The 12,841-nt window shown below is 41.2% G+C and overlaps 1 protein-coding gene and 1 non-coding gene across 2 annotated transcripts in view; one reads left to right on the top strand and one right to left on the bottom strand.

The window, feature by feature from the left end:
* PRDM14 (PR/SET domain 14) overlaps positions 1-12,841 on the bottom strand; it is a 194,419-nt gene that overhangs the window by 35,418 nt on the left and 146,160 nt on the right. The window lies entirely within an intron of this gene.
* Positions 4,986-5,091, top strand: LOC126021715 (U6 spliceosomal RNA). Its single transcript, XR_007500202.1, has one exon. It is a non-coding gene; the product is annotated as a U6 spliceosomal RNA (small nuclear RNA).

Raw genomic sequence — 12,841 nt, 5'->3', positions numbered from 1 at the left:
AAAGAAGAAAGAAAGAAAGAAAGAAAGAAAGAAGAAGAAAGAAAGAAAGAAGAAAGAAAGAAAGAAGAAAGAAGAAGAAAGAAAGAAAGAAAGAAAGAAAGAAAGAAAGAAAGAAAGAAAGAAAGAAAGAAAGAAAAAAGAAAGAAAGAAAGAGAAGAAAGAAAGAGAAAGAGAGAGAGAGAGAGAGAGAGAGAGAGAGGGAGGGAGGGAGGGAGGGAGGGAGGGAGGGAGGGAGGGAAGAAGGAAGGAAGGAAGGAAGGAAGGAAGGAAGGAAGGAAGGAAGGAAGGGAGGGAGGGAGGGAGGGAGGGAGGAAGGAAGGAAGGAAGGAAGGAAGGAAGGAAGGAAGGAGGAAGGAAGGAAGGAAGGAAGGAAGGAAGGAAGGAAGGAAGGAAGGAAGGAAGGAAGGAAGGAAGGAACCACGCTGGGGCCTGCGTGGTGGCGCTAGAGGTAAGGTGTCTGCTTTGCCAGGGCTAGCCTAGGATGGACCGGGGTTCAATTTCCTGGCATCCCATATGGTCTGCTTTGCCAGGGCTAGCCTAGGATGGACCAGGGTTCAATTTCCTGGCATCCCATATGGTCCCCCAAGCCAGGAGCAACTTCTGAGCGCATAGCCAGGAGTAACCCCTGAGCGTTACCGGGTGTGGCCCAAAAACCAAAAAAAAAAAAAAAGAAAAGAAACAAGCTGAAGCCAGAGTGGCTCCACTGAAGTATAGCCAGATGAAGCTGATTGATAAGAAAGTCAAAGGGACTCAGAGCAAAGTGAAATCAACATATAGACCTGACAATGACAAGCTGGTTCTGGAAATAAGAAGGAAAAATGAATCCCAAAATCAAGTGAACAGAGCAGATAAGGCACTGAATATTAAGATACAGAAAACTTGACTGCACCATCTGCCAGCAAGTTGAAGAATGACCTTGGCCTTAAAAAAAATGACATTTGGGCCGGGTGATGGCGCTAAAGGTAAGGTGCCTGCCTTGCCTGCGCTAGCCTTGGACGGACCGCTATTCGATCCCCCGGCGTCCCATATGGTCCCCCAAGCCAGGAGCAACTTCTGAGCGCATAGCCAGGAGTAACCCCTGAGCGTAACCGGGTGTGGCCCAAAAACCAAAAAAAAAAAAAAAAAATGACATTTAATGATAGGAAAGACTGAAATTTGTAAAGGAATTGATTGCATGCATGTACTGGAGCCAGACATGGATATGTATAGATAACCAGAAGTCAGTATGGTGGGTCTAGGTGAGATAAAGATGGAACCCACCTAAGGAAGTACACAGAGTAGTAACAAAGGCAAGCAAGCACATCTGACTGCCATAGACAGTTCTTGAATCTCTGGCAACATTGACCAAATGCCTGCAGAATCATGAGATGAAAGAGACCCTGGAAGGTCTAATCAGAAGAAAGTGATAAAGTAGACACTGGCCCAGTCAGAGAGAAAGAAATAGAAGATAGCAGATTAACTTTTTCTTAAAATCCAGAGCTAAGAGAAGGAAGATCTGAAAGAAACGTATTATGCTTTATAAACATTGAAGGAAAGATTCAATGAAATCAGGGCACAATATCCTTTGAATCTGGCAGTCAGGAGTGAGTCAAAAAAAAAAATAATAAGATTAAACTTCCTTCATCATGCCCATTCTTGTAAGTAGTACTCATAGGAGATTTGATGAAGGAAAAGGCTGAACCAGGTGGCTACAATGGACCCCTGAGGGATTATCAGCTACCATTCATTAGCATGGGAAAGTGGGTGCTGGCTTCTTTGTACAATTGAACATTGGAGCTAAGCTCACTCTCCACATCATTTTCCTGTGGCAGGTGGAGGGTCCAGGCAGCTATGAGGATCGGCGTTTTGAATCATCTGAAGAGAAAATGTCATGATCCCACAGTAATGATAGAGCCACAAAGGAAAATGATCCCTCTGGGCTGTTTTTTTTTTTCTAAACAGCTAACAGTGCCCTTTGGCTCTGTCTAGTTCCAGAAATTATACACTCAGGATAACTGCTAGCAGCCCCAAACAAAGGAGCCCTATTTTCCATTCTTCATCTACTCGTACTCCAATCTGCAGAGGCAAAAATAGAATGATGTTATAATTCTGGTCATAATAGGAGAGAAAATGCCTTGGGCAAGAACATCAGTGGAAAAAATATATTATAAGAAATTTAACTGATTAAAACTATATATACCAGTGATTTGTTCAGAATATGTAGATATAAGTCATAATTTAGCAGACCAGTAAATAGGACTAACCAATTTTAAAACAAATCTTTTTGTTTTGTTTTGTCTTTTGGTCACACCCAGTGGCACTAAGAGGTTACTCCTGGCTCTGTGCTCAGAAATCACTCTTGGCAGGCACAGGGGACCATATAAGATGCCGAATTTGGGGCCGGGCGGTGGCGCTAAAGGTAAGGTGCGCCTGCCTTGCTTGCGCTAGCCTTGGACGGACCGCGGTTAGATCCCCCGGTGTCCCATATGGTCCCCCAAGCCAGGAGCAACTTCTGAGCACATAGCCAGGAGTAACCCCTGAGCGTTACCGGGTGTGACCCAAAAACCAAAAAAAAAAAAAAAAAAAAAAATGCCGAATTTGAACCACTGTCCCTCCTGGATTGGCTGCTTGCAAGGCAAACACCCTACCTCTGTGCTATTTCTCCAGCCCCAAAACAAATCTTTTTTTTTTTTTTTTTTTTTTTTGGTTTTTGGGCCACACCCGGTGACGCTCAGGGGTTACTCCTGGCTATGCGCTCAGAAGTCGCTCCTGGCTTGGGGGACCATATGGGACGCCGGGGGATCGAACCGCGGTCCGTCCGAGGCTAGCGCAGTCAAGGCAGGCACCTTACCTTTAGCGCCACCGCCCGGCCCCTAAAACAAATCTTTTAAATAAAATAAATAAATGACTCTTTACTAAAATAAAAGCAACCAAACTACCTATTTTAAGTTAAAACACTATAAGCAGATATTTTTCAAAAAAATTTTATGTGGGTGGACAAATAGTACAAGACTTGAGGCATTTTTATTTTTGGAATAACTAGTCAACCACATGCAACAGTCAAACTCAGACTTCTCTTTAGCACCATGAACAAAGGTCAAATCAAAGTGGATTAAAGACATGGATATCAGACCTGGAACTATATGGCTACTCACTAAATGGGAGAACCTATTCACCCAATATATCACCAATTATCAGGGAAATGCAAATCAAAACAACAATGAGATATCATCTCAAGCCACAAAGAAGGCACACATCACAAAGAACAAGAACAACCAGTGCTGGCAAGGATGTGGGGAGAAAGGAACTCTCATTCACTGCTGGTAGGAATGCCACCTATTCCATGCTTTCTGAGAAATAAAATGACTGTTCCTCAAAAAACTGGAAACTGAGTTTCCATATGATCAAGCAATACCACTCCTAGGCATATATCCTAAGAACACAAAAACACAATACAAAAATGCCTTCTGCACTCGTATATTCATTGAAACACTATTTACAATAGTCAGAATCTGGAACAACTCAGGTGCCCAACAACAGACGAGGGGCTAAAGAAACCATGGTATATCTACATTATGGAATACTATGCAGTTGTCAGAAAAAACAAAGTCATAAAATTTGCCTATATGTGAATGGACATGGAGATTATTATGCTGAGTAAAATAAATCAGGGGGAGAGGGTTAGACATAGAATAGTCTCACTCACCTGTGGGATATAAGAAAACTAAAAGACAGTATGGTAATAATATCCAGAGACAAAAGAGATAAGGGCCAGGAGGACCAGTCCATGATATGGAGCTTGCCACAAAGACCTGTGAGTGCAGTTAGAAGACTAACTGCACTGACAACTACCATGACATGATAGTTGGAACTGATCACTCTGGACAAGAACTGGGTACTGAAAGTGGATAAAGTATACATATGGTACCCCTCTTTAACAATAGTGCAAACTAGGGGCCGGGCGGTGGCGCTGGAGGTAAGGTGCCTGCCTTACCTGCGCTAGCCTAGGAGACGGACCGCGGTTCGATCCCCCGGCGTCCCATATGGTCCCCCAAGCCAGGAGCGACTTCTGAGCGCATAGCCAGGAGTAACCCCTGAGCGTCACCGGGTGTGGCCCAAAAACCAAAAAAAAAAAAAAAAAAAAAAAAAAATACAATAGTGCAAACCAAAAGGTCAGAAAAAAGGAGAAAGAGAGTAAGAGATAGAAGCAAAATGGCTGCCCTAGAGACAGGCAGAAGGTGGGAGAGTGGGAGGGGAATGGGGGACATTGGTAGCGGGAAGGTTTCACTGGTGAAAGGTGGTGTACATTCTATGACTTAACCCTAACTATAAACATTTCTGTAACCACAATGTCTAAATAAATTATTATTAAAAAAAATATTTAAGGCATTTTATATGGCTGGCCCAGATTTGATACTTGGTCCCACACATGGTCCTCCAAACACTGACAGGAGTAATCTATGAAGACAGAGCCAGAAGTAAACCCTAACTAAAACAGATGGAAAGAAAAAAAAATGGTGACAGAAAAACTAGATACATATATGTAATAGTATAAACTATACTTATCTTGTATCACTCAAATAAACAAACCAAAGTAAAACTTGAATTAGAAACTTAAATGTGGTAAGAGGTATAACACAATGGGGTGAGCATGTGCTTTGCATACGGGAGGCCTGAGTTATATTCCAAGCACCTCAAATTACCCTGAGTACCTCCAAGACTGATTCACCCCATCTCTGCAGCACTACCAGGAGCTAGAAACTAGGTGGAAAGTATCCCTGAACATCACCTGTATAACCGCAAAACAGAAAATTTAAATGTAAAATCTCAATCCATAAAACTCATAGAAGAAAACATAAGGAGAGCGTGGAATGATAGCACAGCTGATAGGACATTTACCTTGCATGTGGCCAATCTGGGCTCGAACCTCAGCATCCCATATGGTCCCCTGGAGCATTACCAGGAATGACCCCTGAGTACTGCTGGATGTGGCCCTTAAACAAATAGTGCTCGCTTCGGCAGCACATACACTAACATTGGAACGACACAGAGATGATTAGCATGACCCCTGTGCAAGATGACACGCAAATTCGTGAAGCATTCCATTAAAAAATTAAAAAATTAAAAATAAATAAATAAAAAAGACATAAGGGAGGCAACAAGCCTTAAGCTCTGAGAGAGAGAGAGAGAGAGAGAGAGAGAGAGAGAGAGAGAGAGAGAGAAAAGTAAAGAATTTCAAAATTGTTCTTTTACTTATTTATAATTATGTATCGGTCACCTTGCATTTACCAAAGAAAATTACTTAAGGGAAGCTAGGATTGCAAGTCACAGAAGGCATGTACTTCCTCCTTGCCCAATAGAAAATTCTCTTCAACGGGTTTAAATATTGAGCAAATTCTCTCCACCTCTGTTAACTATAAATGTGATATTGATTATAGAAGGTCATGATCTGGGAGAAGAGGAGAAAGAGATATGAGAGAGATAGAGACTACAATAGCTGTGCATTTGTGGGAAGTAGCAAAATTAATAGGAGAGGAGAGGACAGGCCAAATTTTACAAGTGCAGGCACTATGGATGGTGGTTGAGGACAGGCATGAAAGCCCTGGTGTAAGTTAAAAAACAAAGTCTTTTTTTTCCCAGCATAGATAAACTCCAGCCTAGGAGTAACAGTAATGGCATGTTATCTGTGTGATTGGTATTCTCTGGGACATCAGAGCTATCATCTTCATTCTCTATGCATGCTGTTGTCTGGCGTTGTTTCCCCCATTGACACGGTTGTAGCACGACTTTTGCTATGTGTTGTGGTGGGGTTCATAGGTTGGGAGATGTGCTCTGCCTGCAGCGCTCCTCCCTGATAGGTAAAAAATGATGGGATCAAGTTGATATAGGATCCTGGGGACTCTCTGAGCCATCTCCCTCAGGGATCAGAAAGCCCTGAACTCAAACCAAATTCCACCAACCCCAGGGATGGCATTCTCCCTAGAGTTTTTCTAAGACAGTGGCACAGAAATAACACAGAATGTGGGACACAAAGACAGAGAGATACAGAGTATGCCCCCAACACAAAAACAGACACACCCGAGCAGAAGACAGATATAGATCAACCGAGTAAACTAACCCCGGTTTCCAAGCTGGACCTCTCCCAGTTTCTGAACCAGGATTCTGGATCCTCTTCCTCCAGGATACCTGGTCCTCCACCCAGCAAGGTACATTGGACTACCTAACAGACCCCAGGTATGGGGGAAAAACTTAGTTTCTAAATTTATATTTAGAAACATATGTTTCTAAACAAATATTCTATTTTGTGCATTTTGTACAATCTTGTCAATCTTGTACAATCCAAGACATTAAGTGTTCTTTTTTTTTTTTTTTTTTTTGCACATGAAAAAGTGCTCCACATCACTAATCATCAGGGAGATGCAAATCAAAACAACGATGAGATACCACCTCACACCACAGAGAATGGCACACATCACAAAGAATGAGAATGAACAGTGTTGGCGGGGATGTGGAGAGAAAGGAACTCTTATTCACTGCTGGTGGGAATGCCGTCTAGTTCAACCTCTATGGAAAGCAATATGGAGATTCCTCCAAAAACTGGAAATCGAGCTCCCATATGATCCAGCTACACCACTCCTAGGAATATACCCTAGGAACACAAAAATACAATACAAAAACCCCTTCCTTACACCTATATTCATTGCAGCACTATTTACCATAGCAAGACTCTGGAAACAACCAAGATGCCCTTCAACAAACGAATGGCTAAAGAAACTGTGGTACATATACACAATGGAATATTATGCAGCTGTCAGGAGAGATGAAGTCAAGAAATTTTCCTATACATGGATGTACACGGAATCTATTATGCTGAGTGAAATAAGTCAGAGAGAGAGAGAGAAAAATGCAGAATGGTCTCACTCATCTATGGGTTTTAAGAAAAATGAAAGACATTCTTGCAATAATAATTTTCAGACACAAAAGTGAAAAGAGCTGAAAGTTCCAGCTCACCTCAGGAAGCTCACCACAAAGAGTGATGAGTTTAGTTAGAGAAATAACTACATTTTGAACTGTCCTAATAATGAGAATGTATGAGGAAAATGGAGAGCCTGTTTAGAGTACAGGCGGGGGTCAGGTGGGGAGGAGGGAGACTTGGGACATTGGTGATGGGAATGTTGCACTGGTGATGGGTGGTGTTCTTTACATGACTGAAACCCAAACACAATCATGTATGTAATCAAGGTGTTTAAATAAAAAAAAAATCCATTAAAAAAAAAGTATTTTTCACTTCAAAGTTCTGAGTCCAGGATCAAATTAGAACCTTAATTTTTGTAAACTACATACAGATTTGCATTAGAATTGCATTCATTAAATGACTGAAACTCATGGGGCAAAGTGATAGCACAGCCGATAGGGTGTTTGCTTAGCATACAGCTGACCTTGGTTTGACCTCAGACATTCCATATGGCCCCTGTGCCTACTAGGAGTAATTTCTGAGCACAGAGCCAGGAGTACCCCTGAGCATCTCTGGCATAAACCAAACACAAACAAAATGAATGAAACTCAAGCATAATCACAACCGCATGCACTTAAAAATTGATTAATCTCAAGGTCAGTTGAACAATTTTCTGGATATTTTCTGCCAAAAGTACTTAGACTCAAAAGTATATTGAATGGGTTTGAACTTTTAACCTCTCCTAGTTTGTTTTGTTTTCAAATTTTTTCCAAAAAATGATAAAGTATTTTGTATTAAATATGCTTTATTTATAGATTTAATCATGCTGAAATGTCTCATTTCAGTAGAGTCCCTTGAATCACCAAAATGTCTTTGGATTTCATTTATAGTTTATGACATTTACTCTTATTAAGTACACTAATACTTTTAGCATTTTCTATTCCCAAATGGCTTTATGGCTACTGCAATTTTATCATCAGGCTTAATTTTTCTCTCCCATTGCTTTTTTTTTTCCCTCTTGCTCTTGTTTTATATTGCGTTCTGAAATAATCCTATCATCAATCAGTCCAGCCCTCACATTAGAGATATGAGAGTTGGGAATAGAAAATGTAATCAACTCCAGAACTCATACTTTTTTACAACACAGGGGCATCTCCCACCTTGAACATATGTCATGTGGAACCAACTTAGACCACAGGAAATTAGGCACCGACCGTCCAGCCTTGACTCCTGGATCCCAGACATAGAAATGACACAGTTCTCCACAACAGCTCCAGGAACCAAATCCCCTCAGGGGCATCCATAATGCTGCTCTGACACCAACATGTTCCAGTTCTAAATTGATATTTTGACAACGAGGAAATGGGAACAACTTGATCTAAGAGCAAGTTGTCCTTCCTCATCAGCTAATGATAAGACAAAATCAGAAGACTTGTCACCCTTTGATCTGAGCAAAAGCCAAGATAGCTATCTACAGCTGACTGGTTGTTATAACCATGACTGGACAGTACGCATCCCGGGACCAACAACAACAACAACAACAACAACAACAACAGCAAAAGCTCTAGCCTAGGTTTTGGTCTACGACCTGTTCAACAAACAAAATCTCCAATTCCAGAGGTCTTACTGAGACAATTGCAACTGTACCAGTCTTCCGGAAACATAACAAAAGACTTTATCCCAGACTCCATCCTAGTAGCAACATATTGACCAAGACCACCACTACAGAAGAGAGATTAAAATGACACTGAAGAAGCAGATCTGCTAGAACCACAAAGGAAGACTTCATCATAAGTTCCATTCCTTGAGCTGTACAGACACCAAGATCTCTAGATACAGAGGCCTGATTTTACCATCCATGACGAAGCAGAAGTCTTCCATACACCACAGAAGCACCATGGGTAGAGTAAATGATCATGCAAGGACTCTATAGTTAATCCCATGACAGTATACTTCAAGGCTGGAGAAACCCTGTTTCTCCTAGGCCTAGGAATTCCCTCTATAATGTCCCCAATAGTTATTGTGCCTATGCGGGGGGGGGGGGGATAATAATCCTTTTATCCACATATATATATATATTGATTGATTGATTGGTTGATTTTTTGACTTTATTTTGGTGTAGATATTAAAGTTGATGTCTTTTATTTTATTTTATTTTATCTTTCTCCTTTTTCTCGGCATGGTTTGATTTCAGGACCAATACTATTGTGTGGTGCTTGTCTTTATTGCTGTAGTGCTCACTGGATATTTTATTTGATATTTCTTTCTGTATGGTTGCAGTGTTTCAATTACCTTTTTTCTGTCATCTCTCAAACTGAGACTGAAAGCCTCTAGAAGGAATTCGCCCATTTTCAGCTTATTTGATTTTTTACCCCATTCTATTGCTTTTCTTTCCTTCAAACAAAACCACATAACTCGAACTATCTAGCTCTGCCTCTCAAATAGAGGGGGAAACAAAGGAAGGTACCAGGACCAAACAAATATATGATCACTAGTAGTTAGCTAGACACAGAGGGAACTTACTCCAGCAGCCCAGGGGGGGTGATGGTTGGGGATATGGGTTGCAGGAAGGGAACGGGGGTGAAGGGAAGACAAATTTGGTGATTCAATGTTAATATGTACCTAAAATATTACTGTGAAAGATATGTAAGCCAATATGGTCAAAATAAAAATTAAAAAAAAAAAAAGAAAATGTTATCAACTCCTATATGCCAGTGTTTCATCAGCTCCACTTTTATAGTTGGAAGTTTAATTGCAGAAGCATTATATACATGTCATGACTTTTTGAAGATAAGCATATCAGACATTTAAGAAAAAAAATTTAGTAGCTGAAGAGATAGCACAGCAGTAGGGCATTTGTCTTGCATGCAGCCAACTCAAGAGGGACCTGGTTCGATTCCCAGCATCCCATATGGTCCCCCAGCCTTCCAGGGGCGATTTCTGAATGCAGATCCAGGAGTGACAGTGATGCTGTGTGTGGCCCAAAAGCCAATCAATCAATAAAGTTTAAAAAAAATTTTTTTTAGGCTTTTTGGGGCCACACCCAGTGACGCTCATAGGTTACTCCAAACTATGTACTCAGAAATCACTCCAGGCTTGGGGGACCATGTGGGATGCCAGGGATTGAACCCAAGTCCATCCTGGGTCAGCAAGAGCACTACCACTGTGCTAGCACTCAGCACTCCGGCTCCTATTTTAGTTTTTTAATAAGATTAATATTTAATTTTAATCACCATAAAATATCATTAAAAAGCTGTTTGTGATTATGTTTCAGTCATACAGACTTTTAGTTTTTAGTACTATCAGCATGGAGCTTTCTTCTCATTTGTTTCTGGGGCAATATCTAGAAGAGCTTAGTGGCTATTCCTAGCTCTGTGCTCAGGCGTTCCTCCTGGTGGTGCTTGGAGGACCAAATCCAGAGCATCTCGGAATCAAAACCAGATGTTCATAATACAGAGCATATGTACCAACTCACTGACACATCTCTATTCTATCAGTGTGTTTTCAGTGCTAGCATATAATTTTAAATTTATGCCTCTTAAATGGGGCCTGAGTTTAGATATAGAAAAACAAAAACTTGAATGTTGCTATTATAAATTGAGGCATTTTATTAGGTTATATTATATATAATGTCAAACTCTATTGAGGTGCTGGAGTCCCAAATAGTAAAACTGCTTGAGACCAAGTAGGGAACCTGTGGATGGATTTAACTAGGATTAAACTTCTGAATTTAGGCTTGCAAGGCAGGTGGGCTATGTCATTTTATTTAATGTCAGCCTAACTCACACAAAGCCAACATACTCACAGATTCTCTCTTTGAATTGTACCATATATTTTGGGGAAGGTATATCAAGATCACTTTGTAAACATGGTGGCAGCAGGGCTTGAACTCTTGAACTTCAAGCCACTAGACTACTTTCCTCTGAACTATTTTTCTCTTTTTGGAAATTTTTAGTAAGATGTAAATCTACAATGACTACTTTATAGCAGTGAATCAGCATTCTTTTTTTTTTTTTTTTTTTTTTTTTTTGGTTTTTGGTTTTTGGGTCACACCAGGCAGCGCTCAGGGAATTCTCCTGGCTCTCTATTCTCAGAAATTGCTCCTGGCAGGCTCGGGGGACCATATGGGATGCCGGGATTCTGACCACCAACCTTTTGCATGAAAGGCAAATGCCTTACCTCCATGCCATCTCTCCGGCCCCTGATCAGCATTTTTATCATAAACTACTGGTGGTACTTTTACTCAGTTCTCTGTATCATTTTCAAAGATGTGCTGAAGTGCATCTCTAACTCACAATAATCTCAGTCTTGTGTTGGTATTGCAAGTAGAGGAACTTCCTTTTTCTCTTTCCTCTGACTCTGTTGCTTTAATTCCTTCCTCTTCTTCCTCTTTTTGCCCCTCATAGTTCATAATTTTTCTTTTCCTCAAAATTCAAAATGAGAGGGGCAGGAGCAATAATACAGTAGGTAAGGCATTTTCCTTGCATACAACTGACCAGTTGTATATCTGGCACTTCATATAGTGCTCTGTGAACCGCGAGGAATGATTTCTGAGTGCAGATCTAAAATAATAATTCCTGAAGATCACCAGTATGACAAAAAAAACTGAAAAAAAATTTAATGAGACTGTAGATGACAGTACAGCAGGAGGGATCTTTGTCTTAAATGTGATGGACAAGCTCAATTCCTGCACCTTATATGTTCTCCTTACCATGAATGAACCCTGATTTCAGAGCTGGAAGTAAGCCTTGATCACTGCAAGTGTAAAAAGGAAGGAAGGAAGGAAGGAAGGAAGGAAGGAAGGAAGGAAGGAAGGAAGGAAGGAAGGAAGGAAGGAAGGAAGGAAGGAAGGAAGGAAGGAAGGAAGGAAGGAAGGAAGGAAGGAAGGAAGGAAGGAAGGAAGGAAGGAAGGGAGGGAGGGAGGGAGGGAGGGAGGGAGGGAGGGAGGGAGGGAGGGAGGGAGGGAGGGAGGGAGGAATAATATAACAGTAGGGGCTAGAGAGATATAGATCAATGGCAAAAGGCATTGCCTTGCAGGCAGGAGGCCTTGGACCTCATCTGAGTACTGCATGGTCCCCTGAGCACAGCTGGGGTTCACACTGGAGACCTCAGGGTAAAGCAGAACCTCCTTGCTGGCCCAGAACCTATGAACATAAAAACCACAGAAGCAGAAAGGAAAGGGAGGGTGAGCGAGGGTGCCTAGAAGATATACAAAAATAAGAGCCAAGAATGACCATATTTGAAGCTACAGCAAATTCTATGACAGTACATAAATATTCATTAAGTGAAAGAGCTAGTTCAGATAGGCATTTCTCTGATACGGGGAGAAGACATGGGGCTTTGTATTTATTTCCAAATATTTCGTGAATACCTGGAAATCAGGGTTCCAATCATATCTTTTTTTTTCAGTAGCAAGTATATTTGTGAAAAACATTGAATCACTAATTAATTTATTAAAGGCCTAGCAGAAGATTTAATCAATCATATCATCTTTTTTTTCAATCATTTCATCTTTATGTGGCTAAGTAAATTAGTTTAGGGGGCTGAAATGATGTACAGTGGGCAGGACAGTTGTCTTGCATACAGACAACCCAGGTTTGATCCCCGGTATTCCATTTGGTCTCTGAGACTCACCAGGAATAATTCCTAAAGTGCAGAGTCAGAAGTAATCCCTGATCATCACTGGTTGTGGTATCAAAAGAGAGAGTTTAAAAAGAAGACTCCTAGTATTTTTGTTGTTGTTGTTTTAGGGCCACACCCAGCAGTGCTCAGGGGTTACTTTTTGCTCTGTGCTCAGAAATCACTCCTGGCAGGCTCAGGAGACCATATAGGGTACTGGGGATCAAACCCAGGTCCATCCCGGGTCGGCCATGTACAAGGCAAACTGGTTACCACTGTGCTATTACT

This window comes from Suncus etruscus, chromosome 10 (assembly GCF_024139225.1).
Source record: "Suncus etruscus isolate mSunEtr1 chromosome 10, mSunEtr1.pri.cur, whole genome shotgun sequence".
Lineage (NCBI taxonomy): Eukaryota > Metazoa > Chordata > Mammalia > Eulipotyphla > Soricidae > Suncus > Suncus etruscus.
Note: the sequence above shows the minus strand (reverse complement) of the source record. Positions and strands in the feature narration are given on the sequence as shown.